This window comes from Chelonia mydas, chromosome 7 (genome assembly GCF_015237465.2).
Source record: "Chelonia mydas isolate rCheMyd1 chromosome 7, rCheMyd1.pri.v2, whole genome shotgun sequence".
NCBI lineage: Eukaryota > Metazoa > Chordata > Testudines > Cheloniidae > Chelonia > Chelonia mydas.
Window position 1 is genome coordinate 37,067,183 of NC_057853.1, and position 21,690 is coordinate 37,088,872.

The window sequence follows — 21,690 nt, forward strand, 5'->3', positions numbered from 1 at the left end:
AAGTGCGACCTTGTAATGAAAGCACATGTGCTATGTAATGTTAACAGCAAGGTTTCCCGTGAAAGAGTGTACCCATTGTTCTATAAAATGTGTCTTTTTAATTACAACTCTCCCTTTTTTTCCCCTCCACCAGCTGCATATGTTTCTCCTTCCCAGAGGCTAGAGAAGATTAGAAGGTGAATAAAACGCACTCGTGATGAAATGTTCTCTGACCTCATGCTGTCCTCCCACACTGACAGAGCCCAGCAAAATACATGGAAGCAGACAATCTCAGAGTGCAGGAAAACAAAATATGACTGCGAGGAGAGGTGGCGGGCTGAAGATGGTAGGTGGCATCAGCTTGCTGAAAGAAGGCAGGAGTCAATGCTCAGGCTTCTGGAGGATCAAACTCATATGCTCCAGTGTATGGTTGAGCTGCAGGAAAGGCAGCAGGAGCACAGATCGCCGCTACAGCCCCTGTGTAACCAACCGCCCTCCTCCCCAAGTTCCATAGCCTCCTCACACAGACGCCCAAGAACGCGGTGGGGAGGCCTCCAGCCACTCCACCCCAGAGGATTGCCCAAGCAACAGAAGACTGGCATTCAATAAGTTTTAAAGTTTTAAAGTGCTCTGTGGCCTTGTCCTTCCCTCCTCCACCGCCCCACCCAGTGCTTCCCTCCTCCACCACCCCTCCCGGGCTACCTTGGCAGTTATCCCCCTATTTGTGTGATGAATAAATAAAGAATGCATGAATGTGAAGCAACAATGACTTTATTGCCTCTGCAAGCGGTGATCGAAGCGGGGAGAGGAGGGTGCTTAGCTTACAGGAAAGTAGAGTTAACCCGGGGGGGGTCCCATCAAGGAGAAACAAACAGAACTTTCACACCGTAGCCTGGCCATTCCTGAAACCGGTTTTCAAAGCTTCTCTGATGCACACCGCGCCCTCCTGTACTCTTCTAACCGCCCTGGTGTTTTGCTGTGCGTAATCAGCAGCCAGGCAATTTGCCTCAACCTCCCACCCCACCATAAACGTCTCCCCCTTACTCTCACAGAGATTGTGGAGCGCACAGCAAGCCGTAATAACAATGGGAATATTGGTTTCGCTGAGGTCTAACCGAGTCAGTGAACTGCACCAGCGTGCTTTTAAACGCTCAAATGCACATTCTACCACCATCCTGCACTTGCTCAGCCTATAGTTGAACAGCTCCTGACTATTGTCCAGGGTGCCTGTGTATGGCTTCATGAGCCATGGCATTAAGGGGTAGGCTGGATCCCCAAGGATAACTATAGGCATTTCAACATCCCCAACGGTTATTTTCTGGTCTGGAAAGTAAGTCCCTTGCTGCAGATTTTGAAACAGACCAGAGTTGCTGAAGATGCGAGCATCATGTACCTTTCCCAGCCATCCCACATTGATGTTGGTGAAACGTCCCTTGTGATCCACCAGTGCTTGCAGCACCACTGAAAAGTACCTCTTTCAATTTATGTACTTGCTGCCTTGATGCTCCAGTGCCAAGATTGGGATATGGTTCCGTCTATCGCCCCACCATAGTAGGGAATCCCATTGCAGCAAAGCCATCCACTATGACCTGCACATTTCCCAGAGTCACTACCCTTGATAGCAGCAGCTCAGTGATAGCGTTGGCTACTTGCATCACAGCAGCCCCCACAGTAGATTTGCCCACTCCAAATTGATTCCCGACTGATTGGTAGCTGTCTGGTGTTGCAAGCTTCCATAGGGCTATCGCCACTTACTTCTCAACTGTGAGGGCTGCTCTCATCTTGGTATTCTTGTGCTTCAGGGCAGGGGAAAGCAAATCACAAAGTTCCATGAAAGTGCCCTTACGCATGCAAAAGTTTCACAGCCACTGGGAATCGTCCCAGACCTGCAACACTATGCAGTCCCACCACTCTGTGCTTGTTTCCCGGGCCCAGAATCGGTGTTCCACACCATGAACCTGCCCAATTGACACCATGATGTGCACATTGCAGGGGCTCGTACTTTGTGAGAAGTCTACGTCCATGTCCTCATCACTCTCATCACCGCGCTGCAGTCGCCTCCTCCTCGCCTGGTTTCACTTTTTTTGCAGGTTATGGTTCTGCATATCCTGCTGGATAATGCGCACAGTGTTTATAGTGCTCATAATTGCCACAGTGATCTGAGCGGGCTCCATGTTCACAGAACTATGGCGTCTGCGCTGAAAAAAGGCGTGAAACTATTGTCTGCCGTTGCTCTGACGGAGGGAGGGGCAACTGACAACATGGCTTTACAGGGTTGGCTTACAGGGAATTAAAATCAACAAAGGGGGTGGCTTTGCCTCAAGGAGAAACAGAATGGCCCCCTCAAGGATAGAACTCAAAACCCGGGGTTTAGCAGGCCGTTGATTTCACGGAGGGAGGGACGAAGGGAGGAGAAAATGAATATAAAACAAATCTGGTCTATTTCTTGTTTTGATCCACTTCATCTATCTTTATACATCTTGCTGGCAGCAGACGGTGCAGTATGACTGCTGGCCATCGTCGTCTCCTGGCTGCTCATTAGAAGACGGTGCAGTACGACTGCTGGCAGGACTGAATCGTCATGAGACGAAACTTAAAAGGGAAATGACCTGGCTGAGTCACTCCCATGTTTGCCCAGGCGCCCCTGACCAACCTCACCGAGGTCGGCTAAAAGAGCACCCTCGAGTACGGCAATGATGGCTTCCAGTCATACTGCACTGTCTGCTGCCAAAAGGCAATGAGCTGCTGCTGTGTAGCAATGCAGTACCACGTCGGCCAGCACCCAGGAGACATATGGTGATGGTGAGCTGAGCGGGCTCCATGCTTGCTGTGGTATGGCGTCTGCATGGGTAACCCAGGAAAAAAGGCGCGAAACGATTGTCTGCCCTTGCTTTCACGGAGGGAGGGAAGGGGGGGCCTGACGATATGTACCCAGAATTACCCGCAACAATGTTTTTGCCCCATCAGGCATTGGGATTTCTACCCAGAATTCAAATGGGTGGCGGAGACTGCGGGAACTGTGGGATAACTACCCACAGCGCAACGCTCCGGAAGTCGACGGTTGCCTTGGTACTGTGGACGCACTCCGCCGACTAAATGCACTTCAAGCATTTGTGTGGGGACACACACAATCAACTGTATAAAAACGCTTTCTACAAAACCGACTTCTATAAATTCGACCTAATTTCATAGTGTAGACATAGCTTAAGTATTATCTTCTAGACCATCCCTGACAGGTGTTTGTCCAAACTGCTCTTAAAAATCCCCAATGATGGAGATTCCACCACCTCCCTAGGCAATTTATTCCAGTGCTTAACCACTCTGATAGTTAGGAAGTTTTTCCTAATGTCCAACCTAAACCTCCTTTGCTGCAATTTAAACCCATTGCTTCTTGTCCTATCCTCAGAGTTTAAGAAGAACAATTTTTCTCCCTCCTCCTTGTAACAACCTTTTATGTACTTGAAAACTGTTATCATGTCCCCTCTCAATCTTCTCTTCTCCAGACTAAACAAACCCAATTTTTTCAATCTTCCCCCATAGGTCATGTTGTCTAGACCTTTAATCAGTTTTGTTGCTCTTCTCTGGACTTTCTCCAATTTCTCCACATCTTTCCTGAAATGTGGTGCTCAGAACTGGACACAATACTCCAGCTGAGACCTAATCAGCGTGGAGTAGAGCGGAAGAATTACTTCTCATGCCTTGCTTACAATATTCCTGCTAATACATCCCAGAATGATGTTTGCTTTTTTTGCAACAGCGTTACACTGTTGACTCATATTTAGCTTGTGATCCACTATGACCCCCAGATCCCATTCCGCAGTACTCCTTTCTAGGCAGTCATTTCCCATTTTGTATGTGTGCAACTGATTGTTCCTTCCTAAATGGAGTACTTTGCATTTGTCCCTCTTGAATTTCACCCTATTTACTTCAGATCATTTCTCTAGTTTGTCCAGATCATTTTGAATTTTAATCCTATCTTTCAAAGCACTTGCAACCCCTCCCAGCTTGGTATTGTCCGCAAACTTTATAAGTGTACTCTCTATGTCATTATCTAAATCATTGATGAAGATATTGAACAGAACCGAACCCAGAACAAATCCCTGCGGGACCCCATTCATTATGCCCTTCCAGTATGACAGTGAACCACTGATAACTATTCTCTGGGAACGATTTTCCAACCAGTTACGCACTCACCTTATAGTAATTCCATCTAGGTTGTATTTCCCTAGTTTGTTTATGAGACGGTCATGCGAGACAGTATCAAAAGCTTTACTAAAGTCAAGATATACCACATCTACCTCTTCCCCCCATCCACAAGGCTTGTTACCCTGTCAAAGAAAGCTATCAGGTTTGTTTGACACGATTTGTTCTTGGCAAATCCATGCTGACTGTTATTTATCACCTTATTATCTTCTAAGTGTTTGCAAATTGATTGCTTAATTAGTTGCTCCATTATCTTTCTGGCTACAGAAGTAAAGCTGACTGGTCTGTAATTTCCCGCGTTGTCCTTATTTCCCTTTTTATAGATGGGCACTATATTTGTCCTTTTCCAGTCTTCTGGAATGTCTCCCGTCTTCCATGACTTTTCAAAGATAATTGCTAACGGCTCAGATATCTCTTCAGTCAGCTCCTTGAGTATTCTAGGATGCATTTAATCAGGCCCTGATGATTTGAAGACATCTAACTTGTCTAAGTAATTTTCGAGTTGTTTTTTCCCTATTTTAGACTCTGATCTTACCTCATTTTCACTGGCATTTACTATTTTAGACGTCCAATAGCTACCAACCTTCTTGGTGAAAACTGAAACAAAGAAGTCATTAAGCACCTCTGCCATTTCCACATTTTCTGTTATTGTCTTTCCTCCCCTCATTGAGTAATGGGCCTACTCTGTCCTTGGTCTTCCTCTTGCTTCTAATGTATTTGTAGAATGTTTTCTTGTTTTCTTTTATGTCCCTAGCTAGTTTGATCTCATTTTGTGCCTTGCAAAAAGAAAAGGAGTACTTGTGGCACCTTAGAGACTAACCAATTTATTTGAGCATAAGCTTTCGTGAGCTACAGCTCACTTCATCGGATGCATACTGTGGAAAGTGTAGAAGATCTTTTTATATACACACAAAGCATGAAAAAATACCTCCTCCCACCCCACTCTCCTGCTGGTAATAGCTTATCTAAAGTGACCACTCTCCTTACAATGTGTATGATAATCAAGGTGGGCCATTTGCAGCACAAATCCAGGGTTTAACACGAACATCTGGGGGGCGGGGGGTAGGAAAAAACAAGGGGAAATAGGTTATCTTGCATAATGACTTAGCCACTCCCAGTCTCTATTCAAGCCTAAGTTAATTGTATCCAATTTGCAAATGAATTCCAATTCAACAGTTTCTCGCTGGAGTCTGGATTTGAAGTTTTGTTGTTTTAATATTGCAATCTTTAGGTCTGAGATCGAGTGACCAGAGAGATTGAAGTGTTCTCCGACTGGTTTATGAATGTTATAATTCTTGACATCTGATTTGTGTCCATTTATTCTTTTACGTAGAGACTGTCCAGTTTGACCAATGTACATGGCAGAGGGGCATTGCTGGCACATGATGGCATATATCACATTGGTGGATGTGCAGGTGAACGAGCCTCTGATAGTGTGGCTGATGTTATTAGGCCCTGTGATGGTGTCTCCTGAATAGATATGTGGGCACAGTTGGCAACGGGCTTTGTTGCAAGGATAGGTTCCTGGGTTAGTGGTTCTGTTGTGTGGTGTGTGGTTGCTGGTGAGTATTTGCTTCAGGTTGGGGGGCTGTCTGTAGGCAAGGACTGGCCTGTCTCCCAAGATTTGTGAGAGTGTTGGGTCGTCCTTCAGGATAGGTTGTAGATCCTTAATAATGCGTTGGAGGGGTTTTAGTTGGGGGCTGAAGGTGACGGCTAGTGGCGTTCTGTTATTTTCTTTGTTAGGCCTGTCCTGTAGTAGGTGACTTCTGGGAACTCTTCTGGCTCTATCAATCTGTTTCTTCACTTCCGCAGGTGGGTATTGTAGGCCTTGGTTTTTCTAATTTTCTCCCTATATACTTGTGTTATGTGTTTATATTCATCCTTTGTAGTTTGACTGAGTTTCCAGTTTTTGTAGGACTCCTTTTTGAATTTTAGATCATTGAAGATCTCCTGGTTAAGCCAGGGTGGTCTCTTGCCATACCTCCTATCTTTCCTATGCAGTGGGATAGTTTGCTCTTGTGCCCCTAATAATGTCTCTTTGAAAAACTGCCAAATGTCTTCAATTGTTTTTCCCCTTAGACTTGCTTCCCATGGGATTTTACCTACCAACTCCCTGAGTTGCTAAAGTCTGCCTTCTTGAAATCCATTGTCTTTATTGTGCTGTTCTCCCTCCTACCATTCCTTAGAATCGTGAACGCTACTATTTCATAATCACTTTCACCCATGTTGCCTTCCACTTTCAAATTCTCAACCAGTTCCTCCCTATTTGTCAAAATCAAATCTAGAACACCCTCCCCCCAGTAGCTTTCTCCACCTTCTGAAATTAAAAAAAAAAAAAAGGTCTCCAATACATTCCAAGAACTTGTTGGATAATCTGTGCCCTGCTGTGTTATTTTCCCAACAGATGTCTGGGTAGCCATGTATGTCCTCCCATACATCTTACCAAAAAAATCATATTGACTTTGAAGTGACTTCAGAATGCCTGTGCATACAATGTCAGATCAGGACATATGCATGGGAGCTTGCTATTGAGACTGAAATGTCAGTATTCTGCAACGCAGGGAGAAATACCTAAAGGGAGTCAGTGACTCAGTTATGAATTGTGCACTAACATGAAGTTAGCTCATACAGTGCCACTTCTGAATATTTTGTTGGGTTCCAGAATAGAATATCTTCCCCCATTCCTGCTTCTTTTGGGCTGCAATATAATTACACGATAATATGCATTGTACTCTATATTTCATCCCAAAAGAAAAATATGCTGAAGTTTTTCTTAGGAAAATTGTGAAGATTAACTACCATAAACAAGAGTCTAAGAGTAATAGTAACTTAGCATTTTTCAAAACCTGATTATGACTGAATACTAACACTTTGGGAAAAAATATACCATTAATCACTTAACACAGCTGTACTAGTTATAAAAACAATCTGGTAAAAACAATCTGCTACTTTATTTTAGAAAGAATTAACATATAAAAACCATCTTGAAAATTCACTTTTACGGTAAACATATTTTCTTATCTTGAATTCACAACTTTTTGCTCATAAAAAATTTCTTTGGGCCAATTTTTCACTTTTTTCACTTACTGTATCCCTTGCCCTTTACAGAAATAGTATGGTTATGGTTAGGAATTTTCTACTTCTTTTTTTTCAAAGGGCTTCCTGCAGTGCATTTCAGACAAGACCAGGAAACTATAGTAATTATAGAACAGAAAACACAGAACAGAATTATAGTAACTACGGAACAGAGATTGCCCAGAAGCCCTAGAACACACCTCACCTGTACAACAGAAATGGATAATACAAAATGGACTGAAATTGCAGGGAGATCACAGAATCATAGAACTGGAAGGGACCTTGAGAGATTATCTAGTCCAGTCCCATGCACTCAAGGCAGACTAAGTATTATCAAGACCACCCCTGACAGGTGTTTATCCAACCTGCTCTTAAAAATCCCCAATGATGGAGATTCCACCACCTCCCTAGGCAACTTATGCCAGTGCTTAACCACTCTGACAGTTAGGAAGTTTTTCCTAATGTCCAACCTAAACCACCCTTGCTGAAATTTAAGCCCACTGCTTCTTGTCCTAGCCTCAGAGGTTAAGAACAATTTTTCTCCCTCCTCCTTATATGTACTTGATGTATTGTCACTTTGTGCTCACTCCTGTCAGCATCTAAATAGACCTGCACAGTCATACAGCACTCTCCATCTAGTAAACTCGGATCATTCCTGCTTGGTAATCCACTGTGCTCCTGCATTCTAGTATTAAAAAATAACTTCCCTTTCCCCCCAAAGAGAACCATGCCCTTATAAACAAATGTACACATGCTGCCCCAAACCTAATATTCTGTAACAAACCAAAGAAATGTCACTGTGACACACCCAGAAGTTATTTGAGTTATTTGAGGCCATTTTAAGCCTAGTGTCACCCAAGCCTCCTTGAAGTTTCCACAAGCAAATCCCCTTTTCATAGAGGCTTCTTTGAGAGCAGTATAGAATTTAGCTAGATGCAAAGCTGTTCAAATTTCCTATTCAGAAGAAGGCTTTCTTTCAGTTATCTTTACTAAACTGATTTAATAAGAATGCTACTTGTGTGTGTGTCATTTTATCTCTCTTCTCTCCTAAGGGCTGATATTTCTGTGTGCTGAGTGCACAGACAACTAGGATGACCTGATGTCCCGATATTTGGAGCTTTGCCTTACCACCCCCCGTCCCAATTTTTCACACTTGCTGTCTGGTCACACTACATAAAACATGGAAAACCTCAGACAGGAGACACAGGGTAAATATTTCAATATAAAATACTGCAAAGTCCTTACCTCGTTACAAATGTACACATTTACAGTATTCTGTAACAATAAATCTTGCAATGTTCCAAGCTTGCTCAACATCCATGCAAATTAAAACAGAACAGAGTGCTTTTCATTTTAATTTGTAGAATGTTTATTATGTTCTCTCTCGGATTTTTCCTTTTTCTATGGCAGTAAGCCACCTGCCCCTCCCTCTGCTCCCCTCTTCCCCACCCTGAACTATTTCTCCCTGGGTCTTGCCTTGATTTCCCAATTCCTTCATTCCGGAACCAATATTTCTAGTTTTTTCATCAGCACAAAATTGCATGTATAGTGCCTTCCCTTTGCCTATGAGAACAGGAACATTATGATTGGCTGGCAGGGAGTGAGGTGCTTATTGGCACTAGGGTTGCCAACTTCCTACTCGCACAAAACCCTTGCCCTGTCCCTGCCCCGCCCCTCCTCCGAGACCCTGCGCCTTTTCTGATGCCCGGCCCCCTGCTCACTCCATCCCCACCCCCCACCCCCCCCGTTGCTCGCTCTCCTCACTCTCATGCACTCACTCATTTTCACCGAGCTGGCTCAGGGGGCTGGGGTGTGGGAAGGGGTGAAGGCTCTGGCTGGGGGTACAGGGGTTTGGGATATAAAAGGATGCTCCAGGATGGGACAGAGAGGTTCAGAGGGCGGGAGAGCGATCAGGGCTGGGGTAGGGGGATGGGGCATGCGGGGGGAGTGAGGGCTCCAGCTGGGGGTGCGGGCTCTGGGGTGGGGCTGGGGATGAGGGGTTTGGGATGCCGGAGGGTGCTCTGCGCTGGGATCAAGGGGTTTGTTGGGCGGGAGGGGGCTTGGGGAGGGGCCTGGGAGGGTGTCAGGAGTGCAGGTTCTGGGCAGCGCTTACCTCAAGCAGCTCCCGGAAACAGCAGTATGTCCCTCCTCCGGCTTCTACCTCCTACATGGAGGTGCGGCCAGGCGGCTCTGCGCACTGACCCATCTGCAGGCGCCGACCCCGCAGCTCCCACTGGCCATGGTTCCTGGCCAATGGGAGCTGGGGGGGCAGCACTTGGGACGGGGGCAGCATGCGGAAACCCCTGGCTGCCCCTACACATAGGAGCAGAGGGGGGACATGTCAGCTGCTTGCTGGGAGCCGTGCAACATGGAGGCTAGCAGGGATTCTGCCAGCCCTACTGTGCAGTGCCACCAACCGGAGAGTCAACAGCCCGGTCAATGGTGCTGATCAGAGCCGCCTGGATCCCTTTTCAGCAGGGTGTTCCAGGCGAAAAACGGACACCTGGTAACCCTAATTGGTGCAGCTGACTTTCCCCTTGTCCTTCCACCTCAGTGGTGTGTCACTCCAGCATTTCCCAGGAACACCATTCAGCCAGGAAGTAGATCAGAAGAATTTTAAATAATATTATCAGCCTGGCTGTAACCAGCTCCTGTTTTTGTACCTTCAGTGCTGTTGCTTCATTTGGTTGCATCCACATTTTGTAGACACAGAAATGGAGTCCAGCATTTGAAAAATTGCATATAATGTTCTTCAGGTATTAATTACAGGGGATCCTGAGTCCCTATGCAGTCCCTGTCCAGGGCAAATCTCCCACTGAAGGTAATGGAAATTTTACCCTGCATAGGGATTGCATAATCAGCTCTGTTAAACAATGATGGAAACTGCTTAATATTCTCTGACAATGAGCTTCTGCCCTTCTGGAATCACAGTGATGTAAATTTTCAGCACAATGGAAAATTTGGAATTTTAATACCCAAGAACAATGGGCACTTGGGTATTACTAACTGTTGCAAGCCTAGAATGTCCTTACTTTGGACAATTTATGTAATGTATTGACCACATTTTGTAAATTCCTTTATTTTCAGCTATAATTAAAGAACCTGCATGAGTCTGAATCTAACATAAACTGTGTTGCTAACCTTTGCCATTGGAAAATCATGAGTCAGACCCCCCCACAAAATCACAAGATTGGCTTAAAAATCGTGAGGATTTTTTAAAAATGAAATGTGAGTTCTCTTTACTTTCCTTCCGGTTTCTGAGCCTTTAAAGTGCTCTCAATTCACATATCTGGCTGACAGCAGGAGCCCCAGCCATCCAGGGCTGACAACAGGAGCCTCTCCTCGAGGGCCCTGTGAAGAAGGGCTCCCACTGTCATCTCCAGGTGGCTGTGGCTCCCGCTGTCAGCCCCAGCCACCCGGGGCTGGCTGAGAGCGGGAGCCCTGGCAGGCCAAAGCGGGCTGACAACAGGAGACTCTCCTCGCAGGGGCCCCATGAGGAGGGGCTCCTGCTGTCCTCCCCAGGCTGGTCAGGGCTTCCACTGTCCGCCCAGGGTGGGCTGACAGCAGGTGCCCCAGCTGTCTAGGGCTGACAGCGATTTCTAAGTAAAATTATTATCGTGATCTCAGTTTAAAACTCCCAAATGTCAGGATATTTGTTTTCAGCCACATCTGGAAAAAAAAATCTGACATTTCGTTCTATCACGAGATCATGAGTCAGGCTTAATTTTACTTAAAAATCGCATCTCTCACAATTAATTCAGGAGAGTTGGCATGTCTGCATAAAATACATTCAAATGACTCTTTGTATTGTGTATATAAATATTGTAGGGACTCTGAAATGTCCCTCAACCCTAACCTTGGATAGAAAAACTCTGCAGAACCGTTCAGTCACCATGTCCATTTTCATCAGGGGACTCTCCAAAGCCACAAAAGAGAGGTGGATACCTACCTGTAGGACTAGGACCACAACCACTAACTTTTCATATAGTGAATCAAACAGCTATTAAGGGTAATAACTGTCACTAGCAGCCTGTCAGGATTTGTATCAGTGGCCTTGAGGTAAAAAGTTACATATTCTGTTACCAGGTCCTTGAACCATCCATCTTCCTTACCTGGATTTCTTAGAAAATATCCAAAAGGTACTAGTCCACATTAAGTTCCTTATGTTTTCTTTAAAGATACAAACAACCAAGTATTTGCTTACTGGCTTTGACTTTATTTGCCACATTTCAACCCAGTGAAAAGTGTTATAGTCAGATTCTAACTCCAGGAGATTAGGAATTAATGATTAAGTGGTGATACAACATTAACTATAGTGGTGCAAACAGAGTTGTTACACTGAATTTTAGCAGCAATAGAAGGAGAGAAAAGAAACAGATTGGGTAAATTTCAGTTTCCTTCCCTGTATCATGTGCTCTTGTCATCTCCTTGCCCCCTTCTATATTTAAAATTGCATTAAAAATTCCTTTTATAAGTCATCCAATAAGACATATAACAGCAGATCTTTTAGCTTAATCTGCCATGATACCTGGAATTATATAAAGCACATTTTGAGATAAATATGTATGCCTGCCTATACATATTTATAGCAATAAAAAGCTTAATCACATTTTCATGTTTTTCCAGAAAGTTTACTAAAAGAGGGTAAGTCTGCATATAGAAAAAAATCACATTAACATTTTCTAGATTTAATCACAATTAATATCAATAGACGTTCTTTATTTGAACAATTAAATATGAATCCATTACCACAATCTTGGTAAGTCTGTAACTTTTATATTGTTTAAATTCTGAACGATAAATTGGAATGTGGTCCATATAGTCTGGAATCCTTAGGAGCTAAAATGTTGTAGTTTTAAATCATTTTCCTCAGTTCATTTTGGAAGAATTCTTATAGCTAAGTATGCAATAAATTGTGTTGTCATGCTTCAGTAATTTTACAACTGGATTTATTTTCTAGGTAAGCAAGTACCATATGAGGAACTAAAAGTTTTTATTGTGACTTTTTGTAACCCCTGAAACATGCCTATGAACAGCTAAATATCATGTGGTTGGTGGGATATATTACTACACTCGGGATGAGTTACTGTGGCTTTTTACTGTTCTGAAATAGTTCAAAAACAGATTTTTTTCCTTCTTTGCTCCTGTAGTTATTCCCAATCTAAACAAAATCAATAGTTTGCAAGTTTCAAATTAATCTGAACCAAAATCACAATGCAAATGACTGAACTCTAACAAGACTGAATTTTACTCAAAGAACCATTATCAGATTCCAATATATTTATAATTGAGATTATAGCAAAAAAATAATTCATAACAGACCTCTGGATGACAACAAATGCAATATACTGTAAAGGAGAGCTAAATGTCAGGAATAGGACACTTACTGCATTCTTTTCACATGCAAAACTCCCAATTTAACTTTTCTGAACTATCTCAAATCCAAAATTGGATCTTTATAAGCAAACTGCCTCCCAAACCCCGCACAGCCTATCCTTTGGGTAGTAAGGCCAGTGCATCTGGTCTAACTGTATTACCTCAATTCACACACAGAAATTCCACAAGAACAGACTTTTTTGCAGTAGTTCAGCTGACCCCACACCAGACGGATTGGGTCTAGTGTAGGAAGAAGACCAGGAGCACCATAAGAGTAAGGACAGAATTGGTCAAACTTTACCCCACCATCTATGACCCTGAGAGCTCCGCAATACCAACTGTTAGAGGACACATCATACCATGACTCACATCAGGGCTGTGCCCCAAAATACTGTTATCACAATATATATCACAAAGGTATCATGTAAGGTATAATATATAAACTAGTGACATGCTGGTCCCAAAAATAATTGTGTGATGTATGTATGTATTTTATACAAAGAGTTATAGATGGGTGCTGAAAATATGTTCTTAAAATGTGTCTGGGAGGCAGTGCATATAGAAACAGATTGACAGAGCCAGAAGAGTACCCAGAAGTCACCTACTACAGGACAGGCCCAACAAAGAAAATAACAGAACGCCACAAGCTGTCATCTTCAGCCCCCAACTAAAACCTCTCCAACGCATCAAGGATCTTCAACCTATCCTGAAGGACGACCCATCATTCTCACAGATCTTGGGAGACAGGCCAGTCCTTGCTTACAGACAGCCCCCCAACCTGAAGCAAATACTCACCAGCAACCACACACCACACAACAGAACCACTAACCCAGGAACCTATCCTTGCAACAAAGCCTGTTGCCAACTGTGTCCACATATCTATTCAGGGGACACCATCATAGGGCCTAATCACATCAGCCACACTATCAGAGGCTCGTTCACCTGCACATCTACCAATGTGATATATGCCATCATGTGCCAGCAATGCCCCTCTGCCATGTACATTGGTCAAACTGGACTGTCTCTGCGTAAAAGAATAAATGGACACAAATCAGACGTCAAGAATTATAACATTCAAAAACCAGTTGGAGAACACTTCAATCTCTTTGGTCACTCGATTACCAACCTAAAAGTTGCAATTCTTCAACAAAAAAACTTCAAAAACAGACTCCAATGAGAGACTGCTGAATTGCAATTAATTTGCAAACTGGATACAATTAACTTAGGCTTGAATAGAGACTGGGGGTGGATGGGTCATTACACAAAGTAAAACTATTTCCCCATGTTTATTCCCCCCCCCCCACCCCCCACTGTTCCTCAGATGTTCTTGTCAACTGCTGGAAATGGCCCACCTTGATTATCACTACAAAAGGTTCCCCCGCTCTCCTGCTGGTAATAGCTTACCTTAAGTGATCACTCTCCTTACAGTGTGTATGGTAACACCCATTGTTTCATGTTCTCTATGTATATAAATCTCCCCACTGTATTTTCCACTGAATGCATCCGATGAAGTGAGCTGTAGCTCATGAAAGCTTATGCTCAAATAAATTTGTTAGTCTCTAAGGTGCCACAAGTACTCCTTTTCTTTTTGCGAATACAGACTAACACAGCTGCTACTCTGAAACAAAGGAATGTGTGTTTACCTGTCTTACTGACTTGGTTATAGGCACAGGAGAATAGAAGCATATATTCATATAAAGTAAACAAAGCAATCAAACTAAACAAGCGGGGAGAAGCCTGTTTAATAATAATGCCAGGGGACAGAATCTGCACCCCAGGAAGCCTTCCCAGCTCTTGAGGCAGAGACAATGGACGTTGAGCAATATAAGGGAAGCAAAAAGAACTTTTGTTTATCCATCGCTGTGGGGACGACAGGGTACATCATGCTCTGAGCCTATGAAAGCTGAATCTTCGTGGCCTGAAAGGCAAGAGCTGCTGGAAACTTGATGTAAGTGAGAAATCTGCTTAGATAAAGATTGTAACTTGCTGAAATTAAATTTCAGTCAGTAGAATGTATTGTATTTATTTTGTTTACTTGTAAACATACGTTTCTTTTATTCTTGCTTAGTATTACATAAATCTCTGTTGTTTGTTAATAAACTTATTCTTGTTTTATTACAAAACCACCTCAGCACTGTGTATTAAAGTGGAGTGTGAGTCCTCAGCTAAACCAACAGGTTTGTGGGTATTCTGTTTCTTTGGAGGCAGCAAATTTGATCATTTCTGTGAGTGTCACAGTGAGAGAAACTGGACAATTCAGAGACATATCTCTGGGGAATTCAGCAATTGGAATTTGCTGTTTATTATCTTCAAGTCAAAGTTAGATTGGCAGACTCATGAACAGTTTGCTGGTCTGTCAGGGAACTGACACACAATTTAGCAGCAGCAAAACTCTCACTCTTGCTAAGTCAGAGTGGTAACACAGTCAGGCTCACAGTTCTGAGTATCCTGCGTAAAATGTCACACCATCCAAACTGGAATAGGTTTGGAATTTAGGGCCTGGTTTTGGTCCATCTCTCATGCTTAACTTCACTTACTACTTCTGAATATTTCCCCTAAAAATGGGAACATGGAAAGGGGCCTAATCCTAATTTTACAACCCCTGTCCACCAAACAGAGACTCCTGCCTTCCCCAAGTTCACAAAAAGACACTTCTCATGTATCCACTTGCCCTCTTCATCCAGGCACCCCTCATTTGTACTAGATGAGCTTGCAGAGTGTGCATGCAATAACATAAAATTGTACAGTACAAATGATACTCTTCCCCATATTCAGAGAACATCTGAACTATGGGATTGTCTTCCACTGGTGTAAACTGGCATAGAGTCTGGCCCATAGTTCAGAAGTATATACTACATTACACAGCTATATATCGTATGTTCACTTATTCAGACAAGACAATAATACACTTGGGGTGATATCCTGGCTCCACTTAAGTCAATGGCAAAATCCCCATTGACTTCAATGGGGCTGAGATTTCACCCAGTGTTTTTTATTGCTTAGGAAACTTGTGTACCTTTTGGTCAATACCAGGATATACCATATTTAAACCCTAATGGCCAGCACAGCTAGGCATATCATGGGCCTCCTCCACTGAATCTCTGTTGTGAGCCAATGGTTAACCACTTTGACAAAAACATTCCTGTGCAATACCAGATGTGAGAAAAGGCTACACATGTATTGATACCAACTATGGTGCATGGCATTCAGAGAACTGAGTTCCACATCTTCAGATATCTTGCGGGGAATAACTTAACCCAAGAGATATAGTTCACCTCACATCTCTTGAATTTTTCCAATTAACCTGAATTGAGTAAGGCAGAATGGAACATTAAACCCATTGTGCTGGAGTTAAACTTAAAGGAAGAGAAAATATATCAGAAACAATGACAGAATTTAAAAGTAAATATTGCCATTTAAATCAACTGAAGTCATTAAAGAAGGTGATTATGAAAGATACAATTAGTTTGGTACTTATTCTCAGATCTGTGATAGCACAGAAACAATGGACCATAAACTGAGGTTTTACACACACAATTGCAAACAAAGTCTCTTTAGGAATCTTGCAAGTCTTAAAACTCACATTGGTGGTGTACGCCTAAAACCAAAACAAATAAACAACCCTCTCTATAAGAGCTTCAACTAGTTATGTATGAGTGCCAAAACTTGAGGAACCACCACACTAATACACCTCATAAAGCAAAGCAAAAATATACATGGTAGATGCTTAAATCAGAAGCACATGGAGAGAGTTTGATACATACGAGGAGGTGATCAGCCCTGCCCTCACTGCCGACCTCTGCCTGTAGAGAAAAAGAAAATGCATCTCAAAAGAAGAGCACCTTGATGTAAGCAGGATCCTCTTACAGTACGATTGAAACTATTTGATTGGAAGGATTAGGCTGGTATTTCCAGTTTGGGCTACACGATAACTTCCTTACAAGACTCATCCTCTCAATTAAAGTAAGAAAAGTTGCTGCTGATTCCATTATTTATGCTAGAATGCCTTGTAGAATGCCTTTCTCATTTTCTTCTGTCAGATAAAGAGACACATATTCCACTGACTTCAACAGTCTTACACCAGGACTTGAAGAAAGCTAAAGGGGCTTCGGGCAGTCATCTTCATTGGAAAAGAGGGAAGAGGAAGACAGAAATTCACAGGAATTCTAAAGATAAAAACCCAGAATCATCAATGGGAGATGCTCAGATAAATCTAAGGGCAGACTTGGATGCTATGTCCTGCCAGTCAATCCTATCTTCATTTCACTTATTGTTCTGGCATGCTAAAGACACTCACTGGAAACTGTTCAATAACATATTGTTGGAAAATTGTTAGTGCCCTAGTCATTCAGCATCATTTTGAAGCTCCATGGGAATTTAGGTATGCAAAACTTATTAGGATATGACCTTTCCCTTAGATTTCTTATTTTAAGATCAAGTTACTATGAAATGTCCCCAGTGGGAGTTACTGTGCTTCCTTCACAGATAAGGAAAACAGCAATGGCAAATTACAGAAAGAGGACTTTCATATATTTGTACAGAACAGACAACATTGTGGTCTTGAGAGACATCCAAAGCATTCTCGGAGTCAAGAGGAAAGTCATGCGATATGTTAACTAACCCCGCTTTCCCCGAAACATAACAAGAGTATTTCCTTAAATCTTTTAAATGCCCCTCCCACCCCCACACTTTTTTTTTTTTGCACTGCAGTACCTAAATTGCTTGACATTAAGTTTTCATTAACTTTCTAGGCTTCTGGGCTCCCTCTATTCAGGGGGCTGAGGCTGTTGGTCGTCAGACATTTTTGGTATTCATTGCTCTTTCTGAAAACCCATTTTATGACGGTAGTCTGAAGTGGCTATTATCATCTCCATGTTCTCCAGTACCACTCTTTTTTTCTGTAACATGGACTTTGCCACTCAGACCATATTTATGCTCTCAATACTTCCATGCTAATGGATTACTGTAATTCACTCCTAACTGTGAAACTAATCTGAAAGCTTCAGGACTTAGAAAATTCAGCTTCCCAATGCCTCTTTTGTTTTGCGAACAAGGAACTGGTAAAATCCAGTTCCACTGACCTACACTGATTGCTGATCAGCAAATGAATTCAATTCAAGATCCTGTGAACATAAGAACGGCCATACTGGATCAGACCAAAGATCCATCTAGCCCAGTATCCTGTCTTCCAACAGGGGCCAGTGAATGGTGAATGAATTTTTTAATAATCTAGGTCAATTGTACTGAGGTGACCATCTCTCATTTTATATCTCTCAAAGGTTTATGAAGTCTGCTATGGTGTCCTTACTTTGCATACTGTGTTTTTTTGTAAATCATGCCAGGGACTTTCAGTTCAATGATTCATATGAAAAACCTCCCTGACTGTAGGTACAACCTACCTCCAATTTAAAGCCAATGGAGTGGCTCTTTGCAAAGACTTCATTGGAAATTGGATCAGACCCTATGTCTGCACTTTCTAGCTGTCTCCAGTGTTTTGTGTAGGGCATTTTTATTTGAAGCAGTTCATCTTTGGCCATTTTGTTTTATTCTGATTTTCACTGTGCCTTGTGTTAGGCACTGTACAAACAGGATTATTTTTCTTTGCTTATTTTATGATAGTGTGTTTACCCTCCCTGGGCGACTGGGCCCAACTTTATTTTAATCACTATTGATTTTAAACTTTTTGGTAGAACCCATGTAGGTGAAGAAATAAATGTGAAAGAAATTTAAGTTTAAACGGTGCTGCTTATCTCAGAAATGTCTGTATTTGTAACCTATGTTTTTTTGCAAATCAAGATTGTAAAATCTAGCAGCTTTTGATCATTCGGATTGTTTTTCAGGATAGAGTAACTTTCTTGCTGAAAATAGAATCAGGAGGTCAATAAAAGAATAGCTAAAACAAAGATTAAATATTTTGCCTTTTGGGCATTCAGGGCACATAACTGTTCTCTCCAACCATAAATACCCTGCTAAGCAAATAGCATAATGTACCAAATGGTGAAATATAGTAAATGCTTAACTTAAGCATTTAATATCCTGGAATAAGATTGTTAAATTAGTACACTAGCTATGAATCACCTCCTGTCTCTCAAGGTATTTATTATATATACTCATCTCTATATCAGAATATTGTGGCAACACTGTAATTAGCAGAAAAATGGAAGAATTCTAGTCCCGCTTCAGAGAAGTTTAGAGAAACCCAGTCTGTCTCAAAGGTCTGAGACTCTCTAATTGATGGGGCTGCAGAGTGCCATTTAAAGTGTGTGTGTGTGGGCATATATTTGTGCCTTCCACTCCACCTGACTCTCTTTCCCTCAGACCCCCTCACTGCACTACCAGCAGTCTGACATTGTTGGCCCATGAGCCCCTGCACCCACCCTGTCCAAATTTGAGTGACCAGTGTTGCAACCTGCATACAGGGTTGTGGTGCCTCAGTGTTGCTGCAGCAGGTCACAACATCACTCACTCAAATTTGGCCCAGCTACCCCACCATTATGGCCAAAAAATGGCCAGGCCATGGCCTACGTGACCCCTCCACTCTGCAGCCTATGAATCATTGGGAAAGTTATAATTAGAAGAATATGTGAATTTCCACAAAACTGCATATTTGAGTGAAATCCTTCTCTCTTTAGTCATGTGAGTTGTCCTACTGACTTCTTGTGTGTTTAGGGCAAGCAGGGCTTGGTCCCTTAAAGCTTTCTTGCAACTACAGTTGGACTGTGGGTCTCTTGGCTAATTATATTTGCTTTTCCAGAAACTGCCCTTCCTCTTTAAATGACGGACAAGAGATAATAATTTACTGCTGTATGAATCAAGTAGCAGGCAGCCCTTAAAACAATTTGGATTGCAGGCCCTAGGAGTTAATTGACCTGAGGCCAATCTGCCTCCCTTGGGTAAATAAAGAGTCATTATGTAAATTAGTGGGTTAAAACTCTCTAATAGAATATGCAACACAGGCTAAATAAATCCAGCCTTGTGTGATTCACTTAATGCATCTCCATGGTACACTGATGTCATATGTATCCTGAATTCAACTTGTTAGTTCTATTCTATATAGGTTTTTATACCACACTCATGAATGTAGTATCTGAGCGCCTCCCAATAGTCCATTAAACATAGTGACTACACATCTGTCATATGTTGTTTGTTCTTTCATCCTCTCCAGAGAGGGAGAAATGTGTTCAATGGAGTGTTTTGTTTTAGTAGGGGTTTTTTTTTTTTAATTTATTAAATAAATATACCTGTTGCTATGTGTTTATAAAAGGCAAGGTCAAAGAAATGCACCTTGCACTTGGAGTGGAAGGTGGTGAGATTTATGATGGTCCTTAGTTCCCGGGGAAGTTCATTCCACAGTCTTGGACCACCCCCAAACAAGGCACCCCCAAAAAAGGTTGTCTCCTCTTTGCAGTTTCTAGAAAATGCTAATAATATTAAATGAATTAAATCCAAAGTTGAAAATCACCAGCCCACAGAAAGGAAAAGCCATCTTTTGGCTAACCTCATTTCTAAGAAGAAAAGGAGTACTTGTGGCACCTTAGAGCCTAACAAATTTATCAGGGTTCCTTCCCCACTCTGAACTCTAGGGTACAGATGTGGGGACCTGCATGAAAACCTCCTAAGCTTACTTTTACCAGCTTAGGTTAAAACTTCCCCAAGGTACAAACTATTTTACCTTTTGCCCTTGGACTTTTGCTGCCACCACCAAACGTCTAACCGGTATTATTATTAGGAAAGAGTCTGTTTGGAAACATCTTCCCCCCCCAAAATCCTCCCAAACGTTACCCCCCCCCCTTTTCCTGGGGAAGGCTTGATAAAAATCCTCACCAGTTTGCATAGGTGACCACAGACCGAAACCCTTGGATCTTAAGAACCATGAAAAAACATTCAGTTTCTTAAAAGAAGAATTTTAATAGAAGAAAAGTAAAAAGAATCACCCCTGTAAAATCAGGATGGTAAATACCTTACAGGGTAATCAGATTCAAAACATAGAGAATCCCTCTAGGCAAAACCTTAAGTAACAAAAAGATACAAAAACAGGAACACCCATTCCATTCAGCATAGCTTATTTTTCTCAGCCATTTAAAGAAATCAGAATCTAACGCATATCTAGCTAGATTACTTACTAAGTTCTAAGACTCCATTCCCGTTCTAGTCCCTAAGGTGCCACAAGTATTCCTTTTCTTTTTGCGAATACAGACTAATACGGCTGCTACTCTGAAACCTCTCATTTCTAAGAATATTGTACATCTGCCGGCACGTTCAAAAAATGATTCAGCCCAAGTTATATCTCTGTTCCTACTGTTGTGACATTGAGTTTCTGCAAAGGAGCACAGTCTAGGTGCTAAGAGTTTATTTACAGAGGGCAGGACTGAACTTTGCATGTGAACACATACAGAACATGATAAAGATCTTTCTGTCTCATTAGTAATTTACAGAATTGTGATTTGTTACTCCCAACACACCTATAATTGAATTCCTTAGTCATAAAATCACTGGGACCAAACAAGTTCAGATATCTTTTATCTGTTGGGTTTTTTTAACCATACGTTAACCTATTTCTTATAGAGCTTTTCTTCTTTTTATAGATTCATTTGCTTAAGTTATAAATTAACCCCAGTACTTACTCTCCCACAGGCCACATACTCCAGTTTTTTTATGCTTCTTGCAAAAATTTCAGGCTTTATAAGTTTTATGGTTTGGAGTCACTCTGAACAATAGTTGGTGTTTAAAGTATAGTAAAAAGTAAATCTCAAAAGATTCATTATTCATTGATCCATTTGGATCCATTGATCCAAATGTCCAAAAGTCGAGATAGTGCTCTATTCCTTTCTGGTCTAGAAATCAGGCTAGGCATATCAAAAAGGGAAAAGGTTCTCTTGTGAGACTTCTGGTACTTCCAGTTTCACGTGGCGATGCTGACTAATGCAAGGCCCAGGCCTGCAAACTTCTTACTCAGGACAGAAATCCCATATGCTTTAATGGCATCTGAAGGGGCCAGCACATCCCAAAATGCACTTAGTGCTTTGCAAGATTGAGCCATAACTTCATTTTACCCAT

The 21,690-nt window shown here is 42.2% G+C and overlaps 1 protein-coding gene across 2 annotated transcripts in view; it reads right to left on the reverse strand.

Moving 5' to 3' along the window:
- PPARG (peroxisome proliferator activated receptor gamma) overlaps positions 1-21,690 on the reverse strand; it is a 106,702-nt gene that overhangs the window by 66,017 nt on the left and 18,995 nt on the right. The window contains exon 2 of one of the 2 annotated variants that reach the window (XM_043551830.1): positions 16,398-16,436. The exons of the other annotated variant lie outside the window; for it this stretch is intronic. The gene's annotated coding sequence lies outside the window, so the exon portion shown is untranslated. The remainder of the gene's footprint in view (positions 1-16,397; positions 16,437-21,690) is intronic. 2 annotated transcript variants of the gene reach the window in all.